Genomic DNA, 20525 nt, shown 5'->3' on the forward strand with positions numbered 1-20525 from the left:
CATGGAGGGAGGGGTGAGGCTGTACCCAGAACCACCCACGACAATGTTTTTTGCCCCATCAGGCACTGGGATCTCAACCCAGAATTCCAAGGGGCGGGGGAGACTGCAGGAACTATGGGATAGCTACCCACAGTGCAATGCTCCAGAAATAGACTCCAGCCTCGGTACATGGACGCACACCGCCGAACTAATGTGCTTAGTGTGGCCCCGTGCACTTGACTTAATACAATCTGTTTTTAAAAATGGTTTCTGTAAAATCGGTATAATCCCATAGTGTAGACATACCCTTAGGTTGGTTTAAATGAATCACTCTAGGCTGTGGATTTTTCACACCCCTGAGCGATGTCGTTATATCAATCTAATTTCCTAACGTAGATCTGGCCTATGTCACTCTGTCCCTTGTACTCTGGCAAAACTCCCACTGAATTAAATAAGGCAGGACTGGACTCTATTTGCAAAAAAAACCCTGAAAATATTTCTGTTTTCTGTACTGTCGGGTAGGGGGGTTTAGTTAGAAATAATTGTAAGTTATGTTTTGGAAATAAACATCAGTTTTTAATATTTTATTATGCCCATATTTTAATACACAAAGTATTGATAGTGTTTTACTATGACGTCCCAAGAGGTCACTGGTTACAGAAAGAGGTACAAACTGGAGAGTTTTTTCAATTACTGCAGTCAGTCTCCAAGGACATAATAGCAATAGGCAGCATACTATGGCGCTCCCTCAAGAAAACACTTTAATTACGAGCTGCTGGCAAGGATCCAAAGGAAAGCTAGCTATCATTACTGGTTGGTGATTTTCATCAACTGAAATTCAGAAAAGGTAATACACAGCGGACAAAGCAAAGTAATTACGATTATCAGGAGGAAATACAACAACAGAGTTGGTCTTTGATCTTCAAAGGAGACGAGATCTTTTGTTAAGACTCCAGTCTTGAACCCTCTTATACTCACACAGATAGGGCCATACACCTGAATATCTAGTAACCTCTTCTTTCTTAACAAATATTTTAGCAAGGCAAACATCATATATTTGATGTGCCATTAACTATAAGTTTCAAGGAAAAGTACCTGATCTTTAGTTTCTGTCTAATTCCTTTCTTCCTTGTTACCCATGTTTTCTTCAAGCACTTAATCTGCACGATATCCACAAAGTCAGGGGAAGATCTTGTTCAGACTGAAACAATTCTTTAAGCTGTTATTGTTTTAACTACTGTAACTGAGTCTCAATTTAACTGTCATTGTGACACTATAAAAACAGCTTAACAGAAAAATGAATGTTAAGGGAAAACCCAGGGGACTGTCATTTGAAACAAGTTAAATGTTTCTTCTCATTTGCCCTAGAAGCCTTCGGTGGTTAATCTCTTGACTGCAATGACACTAACTGGTGAGAACAAAGGTAATCAACTGTAGGCCCTTCTGCCATTGAATAAAGCTGGTGCCCCAGTATTATGTTTATCTTCAAGAAATAGTCAGAGAAAAAGCTAAAATTGAGGTTGAAATTCTTGAATGTTTGGTCAGTGAAAAACTTCACATTTTATTGCCAATATTCTCAAAAATGTGCTCAAAATGTACATTTTTTTACAGGATACAAGAAAGAGAAGATTTTTTTCTCCTTCAGATTGAAAGCAGGGTTGCCAATTCTCATGATTTTGTCATGAGTCTCATGATAATTATTGTTTTCCTTAAAACCCCGGGAGTCAAGTGGATTTGTGATGATTTCAGCTTTCATTCTTAAAGAAAAGGTAAGCTTTTAGCCTTCATGGCTGTGGAGAAAGTTTCAAAATGTGACCCCAGTGCACCCTAAAGGCTCAAAAAGCAGCAGAAAAAAAAAAGAACACCAAATCTATTATTTTTACATAATTTTAAAGTCATCATGATTTTAAAGCCAATCTCATGATTTCTGGAGAGCCTGACTCGTGATTTTTGAACATTAGAGTTAGCAATACTCTGAAAGTATCTTTTGGCACAGGAGAAAATGGAAACAATTTTAAACACATCACAGGATGCTTCAGTTGCCTCTCTAAGTCAAATTTTTCACATTACTCTGCTGATCACCTCAGCCATCATGGATTGCCATTGCACATTCTTCAGTGTTGTTTTGCAACGTGATAAGGAACCATGTTTCCTTTCCTCCTGGGAAAAATTCAGGACAATTCGTTATCAGGAACAAAGCACTGATGAATCAATGCAAAGATTTTGGGACTCGGTCTTGACTGAGGCCAGAGCATCTTCATCTCCCAGTGAAAGAAAAATGCAGTAAATTTTTATCCTAAGGATTTGGGTTGTTTTCTTGCCCGTTCTTTAAAATTTGCTTTAGATTTAGTTTGTTACTCCATATTTCTTATATGGCTTAAGTAGGATTGTAACTTGATTGAAAATTCATTCTCTGTAATGATCATTTAAGATTTTGTTTGCAGTGTTGCGGTAACCATGCTGGTCCCAGGATATTAGATAGACAAGGAGGATGACATAGATTACATAGTTTTTGGAGCAAATTTATCTTTATCAGACCCAAAGAACAGCTCTGTTTAAGCTTGAAAGCATGTCTTTCACAAACAGAAATTGGTCCAATAAAACAAATTACCTCTCCCAATTTGTCTCTTACTAAAGATTTTGACATTTATCTGGCCTAACACTGTACTGCAATCTCTCTGTAATGAGTTTTTCATATTTTGCTTTCGTTAAATATAGATTCTGGGATGTTTTCTTATCAGCCAGAATGACAGACTTCAGTGAATTCTTAACTTTGCTGGAGATATTTGTTATTTTTTTCCTCCCACTATGACAGAGGAAGTATTCCTTCCTGCAAAATCATGAATTCTGTATGTTACTAAATAATACATTCAGTCATGTGATTAGTATAAAATATACAGTTCTTAATCATTCAAGTTGCTCTGAGCAGTTGAATAATTTGTTCCATTCTGTACGTGGGACTTGATCCTCTCTGCAGTAGTTTGCATTGTACATCAATACCCCTTTATGATGTATGATGACCTGGATACTAAAGGCCCCACACTGCAAATTGCCCCAAAGAACCACACAGCACCTCACAGGATTTCCTCCCTATGTTCCTGGGGGCTAAACACTCATGTTACATCCTGTAGTTTAAGATAACGAGTGTCCTTCCTGGGTTACACAGGCATCTGCTGAAATAAGAACTACTTAGGGAGCAGCCAGAACTAATCACCAAAGGTTCACCCCCCTTATAAGACTATGTTAAATTTTGTATCATGCATACTGTGTAAGATATCATAGAATCAAAGGACTGAAAGGGACCTCAAGAGATCATCTAGACCATCTCTGATAGGTGTTTGTTTAGCCTCCTCTTAAAAATCTCCAGTGATGGAGATTCTACAACCTTCCTAGGCAATTTAGTCCATTTGTCATTTGAAAACTCATGGTTTGTTGATCATTATTCTCCTGGTAAAATGTGTGGCAACACTATATGTAAAAATGTAAGATTCCGCTATATAATATTACCAATACATGTTCCGGAAAGCAGTCACAAACAAGTTCCCCAGAGACAAAAGGCTAGCCGATGCCTCAGCCAGGAGTCAGCAGAATCAAATGGATCACCACCTGATTAAGTAGCCACTCTTTGGCAGGAGGGATAGTGTGGGCAAAAGATCGACATTTTGACAAAGAAGCAGCTTAAGATTCCTGGCCATGCTGACTTTCTGTCTCCTGAACCTCAGCTGGAGATGATTCTTGTGCAAGAGAAAAGGTTATAAGAGGATCTCTCTCTTGCTCTCTACCCACAACATCACCACCACCTGAAGAACAAAGGAAGTGGCATTGAACTGGAGCGGGGAGGTCCTGAGGTTCAGCAAGCAAGGCTGCTGGAACATGTAGTGAGAGAGACCTTTGCTTTGTATTCTCTTTGCTTGTTAAGTTAGGTGTTAGTTGTGTTTTAAACTTTTATTTCTTTGTAACCAATTCTGACTTATATGCCTCATTACAGTAGTCACTTAAAATCTATCTTGCTCTAGTTAATACATTTGTTTTGTTTTTTTATCTAAACTAATGTGCTTGGATTAAAATCTTTGGAAAACTTCATCTGGGATAAGATTTGTGCATATCATTTTCTATTAATAAATGGACTTTATATGAGCTTGTATTGCCCAGCATCCTCTTGGACAATACAAGACATACATTTCTGGGGGTAAGTCTGGGACTGGGAGTTTGCTGGTGTGGTCTTACAATGTAATTCATGAATGGCTGGCTATAGCACTCATATAATATAGCTAGGAGTGATTTACATGCTGGAGGCTGTATGTGAGCAGACCAGGAGTGGTTGTTCTCACAGCAAAGCAGGGTAAAAGGTACCCCAGGCTGGGGAATTGAAAGGACACAGCTGTCCATCAGTCCAGATTATACCCTGAAAAATGTCACACATCATCTCTAGGAGATTGTGATTAGTCCAGTAACCTCTGGGGTTTTACAAGTGTGTCACCTTCACCATAGTTACAAGCTTTAAACAAACACTGTCTCAGTGGCAAAATATTATTCATTGTGGTCTCATTCTCACTGTAGCAAAGACATTTTATCAGTGATCAATATTCTTATGAGATTTAAAAGCATCAAAAAGTTTTGTCATACCTTTTTGTGACCAACTGTGAACACAAAGTCAAAAAACTGATTGCTACTTAATCCTTTATGACGTGATACAAATCCTTCCATTGACTTAAATGGGCACTGAATCAGGCCCCTCGTTTTATGGCATTCGTGGGAAACTGCTCTGAGATGGCAACACCATATTTTACAAAATGGATTTTTTTTTTTGTTTTTGCAAATGACAAAGTTATTTAGGTGAATCAAGATAACAGAGTAATGGGAAATTTCAGAGGGAACTAACAAAGCTAGGTAAACACTGGGCTGCCGACACTGGGGAGGAAGGAATGATCTGATTTACTCATACATTTTCTAGGTTTTAAATTTGCTGGGACCATTCGTAAAAAAGACTTGGGTCATTGTGGGTTGCTCAGTGGAAACCTCTGCCTATCTCAGTGACAGGAAGAGCTGAGCCAAGCTCTCTCAGAGAAGACAAGCAGTGTCCTTCTACATTTAGATGTTCTCCAGACACTGCTGTTCAACCTCAGCACAACTCTATTATTGGGCATGGATCTGATCCAGAACTGATGCCCTAACCAGACAAGAACCATAGTATGAAATAGGTGACAAAGGTATTAATGGCACTACAGCAGTCTCCGTGGTCCCTGTCTCCTTTGGGGCACATCAATGGCTACTCTCCCTGTCAGCAGTCCCCCCACAAATGGCATATCCCAGGCTTACACCTTGACAGACATTAGCTACTGCAGTCATTCTGGCTACAGCCATTTGCCATCCACTGAAGCCTCATGATTCTCGCATGCCAAAACACAATCCATAATAAAGTGACCGACAAAGGGGAAAAAAAGGTATATCTTTTTCATAGTGGGCTTTGTGCTGATAATGGCAGCGAGTACTAGGATGCATACAAATGACCAGAAAATTACTTCCCACCAACCTCTGAAACTAGGAGCTGTGTCAGGAACTATAGAGTGCTTAGGTGTCTCATGAGCAATGCCTGGGGGCTGTGGTGTACAAGAATGTAGCACAAATATTCTGTCTCCTTCCATGTCAACTCCCTCTATCCAGCCATCACTGAACTGAAAGAAAAGCATCCCTCTTATTTTGATAGACTGTATTTGAGAAAGCAAAGGTGACATTTTTCAAAGATAGTTGACTAAGGAAGCAGAAAGGGACACTGTTGCAAATAGCAAACAAGCCAATATCATTAGGAATGCCCTAAGCCAAGACTGGGAAGCAGGAGGTCTAGGACAGCTGTGATTCTGCTCCTGACTTTTCCTTCTTGTTTATTGATCAGTGGATTAGATTTTCATCTAAATTGCTTGTCTATATCATCAATTTATGAAGTGTGGAGTTCAGCTGGGAAATGGATTACTAGAATTTCTATTAGGTGCGTTCTCTCTGTTGGATCTCTTTTATTCTTATTTAGTCTTTTTCTGTTAGGCAGTCTATAAAATGTCTGCCACAAAGATCTACACACATTCTGTGGTCACTCGTCATTGTGCACTCATAAAAACAAGCTTTCATTAAAACAATGATGAATGGAAGTCAGTTTATTAAAGGAATTTGAGTTCCTTGTAGGAAGGTACAGTGAGGATCTGCAAGCTCACAGCAGTTCCGCAAGAGTTTTAAAAGATCTGGGTGAGGTACTCACTGGACCATTAATGTTGATTTTCAATGAGTCTTGAGCACTAAGAAGGTTCCAGAACATTGGAACAAAGCTAATATTGTGCCAAATTTTAAAAAGGGTAAATTGGATCATTATAGGTCTCTCAGCCTGACGTTTGTACCAGGCAAGATAACACAGTGGCTGATATGGGACTCCATTAAAAAAGAATTAAAGGAAGGTAATATAAGTAATGCAAATGGAAAACTAGACCCTGTCAAACTAACTAGATATTTTTTTCAGATTACAAATGTAGTTGATAAAGATAATAGTGTTGATGTAATATATTTGGATTTCTATATGGCATTTGAGTTGGCATTTATGACATTTTGATTAAAAAACTAGAAAGATATAAAAGTAACATGGCACACATTAAATGGATTACAAGCTGGTTAAATGATAAATCTCAAAATGTAACTTAAAAATGAGGAATTTTCTTCAAGTAGGTGTGCTTCTAGTGGGGTTCCACAGAGATCCATTCCTGGCCTTACACTATTTAACCTCACTATTTATCAGTGGCCTGGAAGAAAATATAAAATAATCTACGAACTATTAGTGATGACACAAAAATTGGGGGACTGGCAAATAATGAAGATGACAGGTCACTGATTCAGTGCAATCAGTATCACTTGATAAACTGAGTGCAAGCAAGGTTACATTTAGCCATATTAAAATGTGATGTATACGTCTAGGAATGAAGAATGTAGGCCATACTTATAGGATGGGGGACTCTATCCTGGGAAGCAATAAAACTGTTGATGAATAATCAGCTGAACAGGAGCCCCCAAGGTGATGCTGTGGCCAAAAATGTTAATGCGATCCTGAGATGCATAAACAGGGGAATCTAAAGTAAGAGTTATTTTACTTTGGTATTTGGCACTGGTGTGACCACTGCTGAAATACTGTGTCCATTTGTGGTGCCCACAGTTCAAGAAGGGTGTTAATAATTTGGAGAGGATTCAAAGAAAAGCCAGGAAAATGATCATCTCTATTGTGACATTTGATACCTTGAAGGAGCGTCCTGTAAACCCCATATTCCTCATTTATATATAATTGTGATCTTGCATATAAAGCATGCCATGTAAGGTATCAGGGAAAAGGTTATGATCTACTGAAAGCCATTGTTCTATCCAAATATGTATATCTGTGTATATCAATGCATATGAAATTATAAGATTGTGTTGCACGGTTTTCACTAAAATATGCTGTGGGTTTGGGAAGTGCCTAGATACTAGCTCTTCAGAGACAATGACAAGGGAAGAGGTAACCTATGCCCAGGTAGGTGCTGAACAGACATTACCAGCCATTGTCCAGCAGATGAGTTATGATTCAATGACTCACTCACAGGAGACCCATTAGGGTATTGCTTCACCTTGTAGCTCAGCAATGCCCACCATACGTGCCTGGACTTGTGTTCGCCAAGTACATGGACTAAAGGTATAAAACAAAACACAGAGGCCACGTGCTTGGCGTTTTTCCTGCTCCCATCTATGCTGCAAGCAACAAGGACTCTTCAAAGACTGAAGACTCCAACAGAGGAGATTGACCCCGGTTTAAGGGACAAACCTGTATATTAAGGACTGCAATATCTGGTGGGTGAGAAAAACTGCTTAATTTAGATGTTGCCCAGTTTAATAGTGTTGAGAGTTTAGACTGCACGCTTATATTTTATTTTATTTTGGTAACTAACTCTGACTTTCTGCTTATCACTTATAATCTATTTTTTGTAGCAATAAATTTAACTGTTTATCTTTACCAGTGAGTTTGCCTGAAGTGTTTGATAAGGGTGTTTGCTCAGGTTTACAAGACTGGGTGTATATCCACTTTCCATTGATGAAGTGGTAAACCAGTTAATACATTTGCACTGCTCATCTTGAGCAGTTCAAGACAGTATATTCCTGAGGTACAAGGCTAGGAGGATTTGGACAGTGCCTTTCTCTGTGTGAGTGGCTCTGGGAGCATTCATGCAATCTAACTGGGTGTCGGGCTCCTCATGCAGTTGTGCTGACTGATCACAGCACCTGGAGGGGCTTGCTGCTTGTCACTAGCAAGGCATTATGAGAGACTGCCCAAGCTGGAGAGTTAAGGGGGCATAGCAGTCCCACAGTCCCAGGCTGCACTCCGGGGATCCCGTCACAACTATAAAGCATGTTTTCTAATCCTTTAGATTCAGGAGCTCAATCTATTCATTTTAGCAATGACTTTGTGACTTGATTACAGTCTATAAGTATGTACATGGGGACCAAATATTTAAATAATGGGTTCTCTAGTCTAAAAGAGAAAGATATAACATGATCTAATGCCTGGAAATTGAAGCTGGACAAATTCAGACTGGAAATAAAGTGAACATTTTTGACAGTGTGAGTAATTAACTCTTGGAACAATTTATCAAGGGGTGTAGAAGAGTCTCTATTACTGAAAATTTTTAAATCAAAATTGGATGACTTTTCTAAAAGATCTGCTCTAGGAATTATTTTGAGGACATTCTATGGCCTGTGTAATAGAAGAGGTCAGACTAGAAGATTACATGGGTCCCTTCTGGCCATAGATACCGGCTTCCTCCGGCCCCGGGGGGTGTTCAAACCCTCACTTTGCCTCTGGCCCCACCCAACCCCTTCCCCTGAAGCCCTGTCCCTGACCCGCCTTTTCCTGCCATCGCTCCACCCCAGGCCCTGCCCTCACCTGACCCCTTCTCCCAAGTCCCCATGCTGCCTCTTTCCACCCTGCCCCTTACCCACCTCTTTCTGCCCCCTCCCTTGAGCGTGCCCCATCCCTGCTCCTCCCCCTTCCTCCCAGAGCCTCTTGCACACCGGGAAATAGCTGATTGCAGTGGGTCATAGGCGTTGGGAGGCAGGTGGAGGAGTTGATTGCTGGAGGCACTGGGAAGGAGGGGGAGAAGCTGGCTGCCAATGGATGCTAAGCACTCACTAATTTTTTTCCATGGGTGCGCCAGCCATGGAGTCAGCACCTGTGCTTCTGGCCTTGGAATCCATGAATAAGAAGGCATTGAGAAGTACAAGGGGTAGGATGGTGTGAGAGATAGAGAGTGGGTATGCAAAGAGCCTGGAAGACCCATTACTGGAGTGAGATATCCTTGAATAAAGGTACCAGAAGGCAATGTTCTATTGTAATGGCATGTAGTGAAGGAGTCTGTCTGGTGTGGAGGGAGGTTTGCCAGCTTCCCAGCCTCAGTCTATGGCTAGGTCTACACTGGGGGGGATGTTGGCATATCTTGGGTCGATTTACCTGCCCACGAGGATGGCAGCGAGTCAACCGCTGCAGCTCCCCCATCAACTCCACTTCCGCCTTTCACCGCGGTGGAGTTCCAGAGTCGATGGCAGAACAATCGGGGATCGATTTTATCGCATCTACACTAGACATGATAATTCGATTCCCGATAGATCAGTCACTACCCGACGATCCGGGGGGTAGTGTAGACGTACCCTATGTTCACCAAATTGTCAAAAGTATTGACTGAGGTTTCTTAATACAATGAATCCAATGACCAATGAGAGTATCTGAGGCAAAGAGAATCTTTTACACAGCTCTAATTTTCGGTAGTAGTTACCTGATACCAAGTAGGTCACTGCCTTATCAAATTATTTCAAGGACTTTTGCATCTCTTTGTGTTAAAGTGAAAAATGCTGTAATTTTAAAGATTACTAATGATTATCAACAAAGCCAAACTGCTTGTTAATACCATGCATAGCATCATCTGTGGCTAATACATTGCTGAATAGCAAGGCTTTAATGTGTTAGACAAGAGGCCAAAGAACTATCTCCATGGCAACATTGTAGAAGCTTCTCCATACAACAATTGGATAGATTATTGAATCACAACTCATTTGAGCTGAATTTTTCTAAATAGCTCAAATATTTCGAGTTCCTAACATTTTTATCTTGACTATAGAACAAGAGAAAATGTGTCAGATGGAGAAGTCTGAATGAAAAGGCTGATTTTAGAAAAGTTAAAATAAATCCATTCCATGTCACCTAGGTAAAGAAAAATTGGGGACTTTAAACTGTTCCTTCCCACACAGGCCATGCAGAATCTACCATCCTCCATCATTTATCTGTTCCCTAAGTGCATCCAATCAGAAATAGCTTCATCTGGTGATCAAAAATTGTCTTTGAGGGGTGGAATCTGATGGCCCCTGGTTCCATAACACTGGTCTACAATTTTTGAGAAGTCATCTGCTTCAGAGATAAAATGTGGTATTTATTATGTATTTTGATGTGCTGAATTCAAATATGACAATTAAAACAACTGATTGCTACTGTTTCTAAGATATTTAAGTTTTTACATTTTTATGTCTATGTATATTGTGTAGATAGTAGAGTTTTAATCATAAATTGTAAACCTAGGTCTTTTCATGTGTTTATGGTTGCTTTACATGATAATATTTCACCTGTCCTGTTTATGTAACACTTTAAAAATCAGCAAAAGGGTTATATAAATAAAATTTATTATGAAACAAAAGGCAAAAAACTATTATGTACATAGTTTAGTCCTATTCAGTGTCTACTTGGTGCTTCTTGGCTTGTCTCTTGTATTCATTAAATGGAGCATCTCTTGTCACTGTCCAGCAATAGTCTGCAAGCATTGATGGGCTCCATTTGCCCTGATAGCGTTTCTCCATTGTTGCAATGTCCTGGTGAAATCGCTCGCCGTGCTCGTCGCTCACTGCTCCGCAGTTCGGTGGAAAAAAATCTAGATGAGAGTGCAAAAAATGTATCTTTAGTGACATGTTGCAACCAAGGCTTTTGTATGCCTTGAGGAGGTTTTCCACCAACAACCTGTAGTTGTCTGCCTTGCTGTTTCCGAGAAAATTTATTGCCACTAACTGGAAGGCTTTCCATGCCGTCTTTTCCTTGCCACGCAGTGCATGGTCAAATGCATCATCTCGAAGAAGTTCACGAATCTGAGGACCAACAAAGACACCTTCCTTTATCTTAGCTTCACTTAACCTTGGAAATTTTCCACGGAGGTACTTGAAAGCTGCTTGTGTTTTGTCAATGGCCTTGACAAAGTTCTTCATCAGACCCAGCTTGATGTGTAAGGGTGGTAACAAAATCTTCCTTGATTCAACAAGTGGTGGATGCTGAACACTTTTCCTCCCAGGCTCCAATGACTGTCGGAGTGGCCAGTCTTTCTTGATGTAGTGGGAATCTCTTGCACGACTATCCCATTCGCAGAGAAAACAGCAGTACTTTGTGTATCCAGTCTGCAGACCAAGCAAGAGAGCAACAACCTTCAAATCGCCACAAAGCTGCCACTGATGTTGGTCATAGTTTATGCACCTCAAAAGTTGTTTCATGTTGTCATAGGTTTCCTTCATATGGACTGCATGACCAACTGGAATTGATGGCAAAACATTGCCATTATGCAGCAAAACAGCTTTAAGACTCGTCTTCGATGAATCAATGAACAGTCTCCACTCATCTGGATCGTGAACGATGTTGAGGGCTGCCATCACACCATCGATGTTGTTGCAGGCTACAAGATCACCTTCCATGAAGAAGAATGGGACAAGATCCTTTTGACTGTCACGGAACATGGAAACCCTCACATCACCTGCCAGGAGATTCCACTGCTGTAGTCTGGAGCCCAACAGCTAGACTAGAGCCAATCAACAATTTTAGCATCATTTTCGTTCTCAGTGACCCAGGATTAGTAAAATTTGACTACATTTATTTCAGAAGCATTTTGGCTGTAGAGCAGTGTAATTTCTTGAGAACAATTGGGCTTCTTATTGGGTAAACAACACCATCTTCGATTTTTCTCAGTGCCTAGCTGAGATCAGCAACTGGATGAACAAAGCAAATGTGAGTAGGATGGAGGTGCTTTGTAGAAAATTGCTTTCTCCACAACATTCCCGTCTATTAAGGGCATCTCCCCAAAAGACTTTAGTCATTTTGTAATCTTGGAGTCCTTTTGGATTCCTTAAGGCTCCAGTGTGCTCAAATAGCCGTAGCTGCAAAGAATGTTGTTTTCCATCTCTATCTGGATAGAAAACTTTACCCATCCTATCAGGTTATGGTCTTTGTGACCTAAGGACCTGGACAAGATAACATAACCAGGATCTTTTATAGCAAACAATTTTTTAAAAGAAGTCAGCAATTGTGATTTCACATGGATTCCTATGAACACTTTCATTTTATTTAGATTCCATTCATTTAATTCAGATTTGTCCTCCCCATTCCTTTGAATTTCAGATCCATGGACCCAAAAGACTCAGAACAAAACTGAAGTGAAATTGCCATGTTTTACTTGATTTCCCCACTGAAATCCATGGTAAGCTCCACACTCATACTGTAAGTTTTTGGGGGCAGGGACCATCTATTTGTTATGTATATATACAGTACCTAACACACTAGGAAACCAGTTACTGATTGAGACATATAGGTGCAATCACAATGCAAATAATAAATAAAATCAAGGTTTACTGCAAACTACATGATTCTGAGGCAAAATTATGAATCAGCCCAGAACAAGACTTGGGTTAGTTCAGAAGATATATGAATCTTAAACATACTCTGAATTTTGTTTTTCAGTACATAAGCAGGCAAGTGTCTGGCTTTGGGTTTCCATTACAAATACTTAGCACAGTTGTATTTTATATGCTTTGAAGAAAATCCATTTGTGCTTATTAAAAACCCCACACACTTGAATCTGATTATCTCTAACAAACTTAGATAGGATGTTTTCAGTTTCCTGGCAACAATTAATTATTTTAATAAGCAACAACAAAACCACCTTGAAATCAAGTCAAGTATCAAATGAAATTAAAATTTGAACTGGAATCTTACTATTTACCATCACTGATCTTACTGGTCATTATATTTATTTCTCTTTAATCCTTTTTCTCTTGCAATATCTTAAGGCTCAACAGCAAAATGGGGGCAAGGTCATTTAAAAACATGGAGGCACCAAATGAATGGCTATAGGTAAAATGTCTAATATCCATGAAGTTTTCATTTATTTTAAAAGCAGGAAGATTTAATGGAACATTAAAAGCTTCAATAATCATCCGTCTTGAGATATTCATCTGCAGGGATCCTGTAGTAAGGCTGCTGATTTTGAAAAGGATTGAAACAGGTCATGCTTAAATTGAACAGCAGAATCCTCACAGCAGGAAGTCAGAATTAAACACTTTAAATAAAATAAACACAAGTATTTTGTCTCTTTCATTAGAAGTTCAATTACAAGTGACTACAGTAGGGCCCAATTGCAGTTCCACTAAATTCAGAGGTAACACTTACAAATTGGGACCGGCATTGGGCCAGGAATATCATCCATCATCCCACTAAGTGTCAGTTAAGCCCTTCAGAGCATAATCTCCACCTCTAAAGACCGACTTTCTTATTACTCATGTTCCTTGCTCCTGTTTTCAGAAAAGAATTAGTATGAATTATAATAATTTATTTTTGTTTCAGAACTTGATCTACTTGACTGGATATATCTAAGTTAAGCAAAAGTTCCTCCTTCTTCTGCTTTCCTAATTAATCTAAAACCCAGCAATCAAGCCTTGCCAGCTCTGAACCCAGGAGGATAGTCTCTGTTTACTTGGAAGCTATTTAATCTAAAAGATCACAGAAGAATTCACCTCCTCCTCCTCTACACTACCCAGGGCCGGTGCAAGGATGTTTCGTGCCCTAGGCAAAACTTCCACCTTGCGCCCCCACCGTCTTGAGACACCCCCCTTGCAATAGCTCCCCACCCTCCGCCCTGAGGCACCCCCCCCACTCCAGCTCACCCCTGCTCCGTGCACGAGCACCCCGAGCACGCCGTCGCTGCTTCACTGCTGAAAGCTTGGGAGGCAGGAGAAGTGAAGCAGCTCACACCTGCCCCACCTCCTCCCCGAGCACGCAGTGGGATGCAGCGGCCGCTGTGCTGGGAGGGAGAGGGAGTCTGACCTTCGTCGGTAGCCCAGGGATTCCCTGGGTCAGTACGCCACTAGCAGCCCAGGGGTTCCCCGGGTCAGCGCGCTGCCGGCAACCCTGGGCTGCTGGTGGCGGCTCAGACTCCTTCTCCCTCCCAACACAGCGGCCGCTGAAGCGCTTTAAAAAAATTTGGGGGGGCACTGCTTTTTGGCACCCCAGGCAACCACCTAGTTGGCCTAAATGGTAGCACCAGCCCTGACACTACAAGTGCTTCTATTTTCTTCAGGAGCACTTATTTTTCTTCACTTGCACATGTCACTGGAAGGATTTCTGATAATATCAGTTCCTTAGGCTGTCATCTTCAATTGTCTTTTAAGGTCTCTGAATAATTCACCATCCTATTAAACCAGGCTTTCACTGAATCCCAGGTAGACTATAATCTGTGAACATTCCTCAGAAGGCTTTAGAATAATTTGGCACCCATATTCTTGTGTTATCAGCTGAGACACCTAAGTATCCAGATACTATATTTTTCCTTTATATAGACAGTAATACTGTCCCCTCTTCCCTCCTGCCCCTACTACCTGCTACCTTTCACTGCTTTTATCTTGGTCACTTGGCTTCTTTAACTGCCTGGATAGGACTGGGATTTTCAAAGGTACCTTAAAACACAAGGCACCCATCTCCCATTAACTGTCATTGAGAGATAAACACTTCCCTTAGATTCTTCTGAAAATCTCAGCCTGGAACTGTATTTTGGCAGCTGAATGTTATGATGTTTAGTTGTTTGCAGGATATGAGAGAGACAAGGTGGATGAGATAATGTCTTTTAGTGGATCAACTTCTGTTGGTGAGAGACACAAGCTTTTGAGCAGAAGAAGAGCTGTATGTTGCTCAAAAGCTTGTCTCTTTCACCAGCAGAAATTGGTATAATAAGAGATATTACTTCACCCACCTTATCTCCAATTTTTAATACCAGTAAAATAAGTAAAATCAATTTTTACATGTCTAAAATACTGGTGCCGTCATAGCAAAATTTTCAGAAGCCTTCTCAGTCCATTGTTAGCTTTGAGCACTTAGTAGGTGGCCTCCTAATGATCTGCTGCACACCATGTATCAATCTCCTCACTTGTAGTGCCCTACTACGATGTCCCCGCTGCCACCATCCTTCCATGGAAACTTTCTTCAGGTTATTTCCATCTCTACACCTGAAGTGGCCAAAGTACATAAGTTTGTGCTGTTGATTTCTGACGGTAAGGTCTGCTTCTTTCCAATACATTTTTAACTTACGCATTCATCTTCTTTTCCATCCAAGAGATAAGCAAAAGTCTTTGCCAGCATCACATCTCAAAGGTTTCAATTTTCTTCTTGTCAGCAGCATTAATCCCAGTGCTTCTACTCAGTACGTGATGGTAACTATCCTTTTTATATAATGAGCCTTTGCTAAGTTCCCTCTAAGGAGCTGCCGCAGCGAGGAGAGAGGGAAGAGATGCTCTTCCCCAGCCCCAGAGCTACTGTGGTGGAGAGAGGTGCCTCTCCCACCCAGCCCAGGTGCTGCCATGGGGAGAGAGGGCAAGGGGGAATCCTCTCTCTTCACTGTGGCCCCAGGGCAGCCTGCACCCCAAGCCCCTCATACCAATCCCACCCCAGAGCCCGCACCCCCAGCTGGAACCCTCACCTCCCTGTATCCCAACCCTCTGCCCCAGCCCTGAGCCTGCTCCCACACTCCATACCTTTCAGCCCTACCCTCACCAAAATTCATTCCAGACGTGCATGGGAAAAATTAGAGGGAACACTGTGTTTGGTTCTCCATAAACAAGCTCATGATGGGAAAGAACATTGTGGTATAGGCTGTGATGTTTAGAATTTCATAAGCAAGCAATAGAAATAACTATCCAAAACTTTTCAGTGTCACTTACAGCTAGCTTACACATTCTTCATTATTTCTGCAGAATTTTGGACATTTTTTTCTTATGAATTGGTCTTTGAGGACTATAGACTGAGTAGTTCATGCCACAAGATGATGAGTGTACAAGTAATTTGCAAGAAGAGGTTTTTTCCCCTGTGATGAAAGTGACTTGTGAGTAGGTGGGTCTTAGCACCTGCCTAGAATTATTACTAAGCCTAATCAATTTTTTCAGAAATATATCTATCACTATACTGTTGCTATGACAACATTTTTCTACAAAACCTGAAAACAATTACACAAAATTATTATGTGAATTAACACACAGCAAAAAAATTCAAAAATACAATTCAAATAGATATCCATATTATAATTAAAACATCAGGAAAGTGCCTAGACTTGAAGCTCTTTCATTTTTGCTTTAATCTCTCTCATGGCTCAGTAAAGCCTTCAGTAACTCCAAAATGCACTTCATCATTTGAATGATTGTAAGTCACATGCCAAATATGGTAAAAAGAGCACTTCCAAGTGCTCTTGTAATTCTTAAATTATATGCTTAACATTTTCAGTTTCTGTGTTGGGTGAGTGGAGTCTAATGTATAAATCTGTTAAAAATAACATGTCAATGTTTTTTAAAAAGTCACAAAATAATTAATAAAACATAGGGTCAATTTTTTATGATGTAAATAGTACAATTATATACACTTAGAAAGCACTACCATGTTGTAAAATATCAAAAAGAGTGAATACTTCAGTTCTTAAACATTGAATAAATCAGAGATATACACCCATCAGCTACAAAAGAATTCCAGCCTGTAGCTATTGTGAAGTATTGGGATGCTTATTTGTATTTTGATCTTTATAATCTTTTTCACAGGGTATGTAATTTTTCAGTATTGCCCTATGACATTTTTCAGAATGCTATTTTATCACACCTCTGTTTAAATATTGTGCAAAACATATGAGTAGTAACGAAGATAGGAGCTACTTTATTAAACTTGTGGTGCCTGGAGTGTCCTTGAAGACATGGTTCATCATTTTACCTGTCAAACCTGCACTTCTGAATGACGGAGATCTGTAGCTGTTCTTGACTCCCTCCTCCCACTTTGCACTCAAGTGTTCTCTAGCTTGGAAAAAAAACAATACAGAAATATCATGAACTGCTCCATTATTATTTCAAGTAAAATTCATCCTCCTGCACAAGGAATGAGAAATAAAACACCAAAAATCTGTTGGTTGCTTAGTACAGGTGATTCTGCTTATCTTGACTGATGTGGGGCAGCAAGACATCTGGGTCCACATGTGGGTTAGCTGAACTATGCTGCTAGTTATAAAAGCCTCCTATGGAGAGGAGGTTTGTGAATCACAGGGGGTTATTTCTCAGGTGATTTCTCCAGAGGCTCACCTAGGATCATGTTATTCTTGTTGGAGCTGGCATAAAGCTACAGTCCGGGGAGGCAAGATTAGGCAATTTGACAAGGAATGGGGGAGTTTGTTTAAAGCTCCTGAAAACAGCTGGGGATTGTTTTTAAAAGGATCCTCCGTTTTGCAAGGGGCTGAATTAAATGTGCTTGAGGAAAAGGCTCTTTATCAGAAGCAATGGTTCTGAAAGCTTTTAAAGCTGTATTCTACCTTTTGTGTATCTGTGACATGCTTTTTGTATCCACATATCTACATTAGTGAATTGTCCACAATACACCTACATACTAAGGTGACCAGTGCCCTATAAATACTACATGGTACAATGTTAATTTCTAATTTTTGAAAAATAAGCTTGCCATGGAGTGTAAGGAGTTGGGGCTTGATTCACACATGTACTTAGTGTCTATGTCCAAAATTTAGATGCCACTGACATTCTCAGACAGACTCACTGCTCAGCTGCTGCTTAATCCTGTAGGCACATAAAGTTCCCTACATTTCTGCTAGTAGGTATGAGCAAAGATGCCTAAATTCTGATACCATCCCACAGAAAAATCTTCTTAGAGCCCTAGTGCAAGCCAAAGCCTCAGCAGGCTTCTCAAACTAGGTGTTCCCCCACCTATCTTGCCTGAGGTGCTTAATATATGAGGTATGCTTTGAGCAGGATTACTGGACTGGACCCTGCATCAAAGAAATCTGGGATTATTGGAGCAAATGCATGTGCATCCCAGAATATCCAACAGCCCTGTAGTTAAGGCATTGCTTTGGAGGTGGGAAACCCTGGGTTGAATTGCCACTTACCTGCTTTTGAATAGGAACTTGAACACAGATCTCTGACCTCCAAAATGAGTGTCTCCTAACCACCAGGCTACTGGATGTTCTTGGATTGGGGCTCTCTCAGTTTCTCCTGTTTGTGCTGTATGAACAAACATTTATTGGTGCAAGGTCAATGAAATGGATTCAACTACATCCCAGGTGAGAGTCCTAATCACCAGACTATTCAGTTAATTTCTCCCCCTCTCTCTGGCCCAATGAATATTTAATTATTTATATGAAGCAGAATAGCTCAAAGAAAAGAGCTTGGGAGACTTGTTACAGTTACAGGGTAACTGCATCTGTATTCTCCCCACTTCATGGTCCACTCCAGAAGTAACCAGTCAGCTCTCAGAACTCCAGCCATTACCTGACTCTGGACAGGGACCTGTATCCCAGTTTCTTATGACCAGAAGTTTTAGGGCTGCACAGTCTCTTGCCATTCACTGTGATATCCCCAGCAAGTCAGTCTGCCTAAAGGCTAGCCCCTCTGCTATGCGTCTCTCCAAGGCCTATGACCAGTGCATGCCAGCAATTATCACACAGCTCTTTCTCAGCCAACAAGGAAAAAGAATCATAGAGAAAACATATTAAAAAAAAAAAAACAATAAAAGGTCCTAGATGCTTACTGAACAGACCAGCAATCACCTTCAGTCCTATGGAGCCCTGATAGGTCAAAGTCTTACCAACTTTTCAGCAAGGATTGAGGTTCTCTTAGGGCCAGAGGTGCTGTCTGTCTACTAGATCAGAGAAAAGGTTGGGAGTTAGTTTAAACTCAGCCCTTTATACCGAAAGACTTGCTTGGTCACCAAACCTCCTGAAAACAGGTAAACCACTCTCCCCACCCCATTCCCCAGGAGGTCAAGCTTCAACGGCTGGATATCTACATAGCCTTGGGATCTTTACATTAATCACCCCACAGTGATTCCAGGAACACACCAATACACAACCTCTACCGATACAAAGGGCTATGAATATTGTCTGGCCCCCTTTAGTATAGTGACAGGTTTCGGAGTGGTAGCCATGTTAGTCTGTATCAGCAAAAAGAACAGGTGTACTTGTGGCATCTTAGAGACTAATAAATTTATTTGAGCATAAGCTTTCATGCGCTAAAACCCACTTATCTTCCTACTGTAAGTTCCATTCTATGCATCCAATAAAGTGGGTTTTAGCTCACGAAAGCTTATGCTCAAATAAATTTGTTAGTTTCTAAGGTGCCACAAGGACTCCTGTTCTTTTTAATATAGTGGTTTTTAAAGATATGCTTGTGTTCCTCATGTCTGTCACAAGACCCACCCCAGAATACCCAATGAGCTAGTAGTTGGGAACTCAGTTGGGACGTAAGAGAATTGGCTTTGGGTCCATGCTCCAAAGCAGGGATTTGAATACGAGTCTCACACATGCCAGCTAAGGGCCCTGGCCCTTGGACTATCATAGGGTGTGAGGAGTTTCACAAGAAAGGGCTAACCTGGTTTAAGCATCTAAGTCTGTTGGCCCAAGAGAATTTTTCTGGCATGATCCAGTGAGTGAACTCTCTTTCTCTTATTCTAGTCTCAGTGGGTTCCACTGTGTGACTTTAAAAATAAAAGGCCTCATTTCTGCACCATGGAAGCTTGTAAAAGACAACATCACTCCAAAACCAATAAATTAAGGGCATTATTGTATGATGTATTGAGTATCCTTGACTCCAGTTTAAGTCCATGGGAGTTGAGGGCACATGCCTTAAGGGCTCAACTTTGAAATGCACCGTCACAAAGAAAATTCTATTCAGGCAAAATTAAAGTTCATATTCCTCCCAAAATTAAAGTTCATATTCCTCCCCTTTTTTGCTTATGGTATTTAATACTAAAAGAACAAGACGACATGAACACATTTACCAAAATTCATATGCAAGAGTTAAGCCACTGAGAAATAATGTAAAGTCTTAGTTGTTTTACCTTCCTGCAGTTTGAAGGAAAGACTTGACACCAAGTTGTAGAAATCCGAGGAGGCAAAAGCTGCTTTTCTGAGTTCACCTGCCTCTTTTATTATCTAAGATTACACATGCGCAAATGCACAGCACAAATCAAGATTTCTTACAAAAATCTTCCATCATCATGAGCATAAACAGAAAAAGCAAAGTTTGATGCAAAAACAGCCTCAGCTGTAAACACAGCAGTTCTGTGAGAAACAGCAGAGAAAGGAGACTACAAAACACTGCCAGCTGCAAACGGGGCCGTCTGTGTGAAAGCAAGGGGGGAGGATGGAGGAAGGCCAAGTTCC

The sequence above is a fragment of the Chelonoidis abingdonii genome, chromosome 5, assembly GCF_003597395.2.
Source record: "Chelonoidis abingdonii isolate Lonesome George chromosome 5, CheloAbing_2.0, whole genome shotgun sequence".
Lineage (NCBI taxonomy): Eukaryota > Metazoa > Chordata > Testudines > Testudinidae > Chelonoidis > Chelonoidis abingdonii.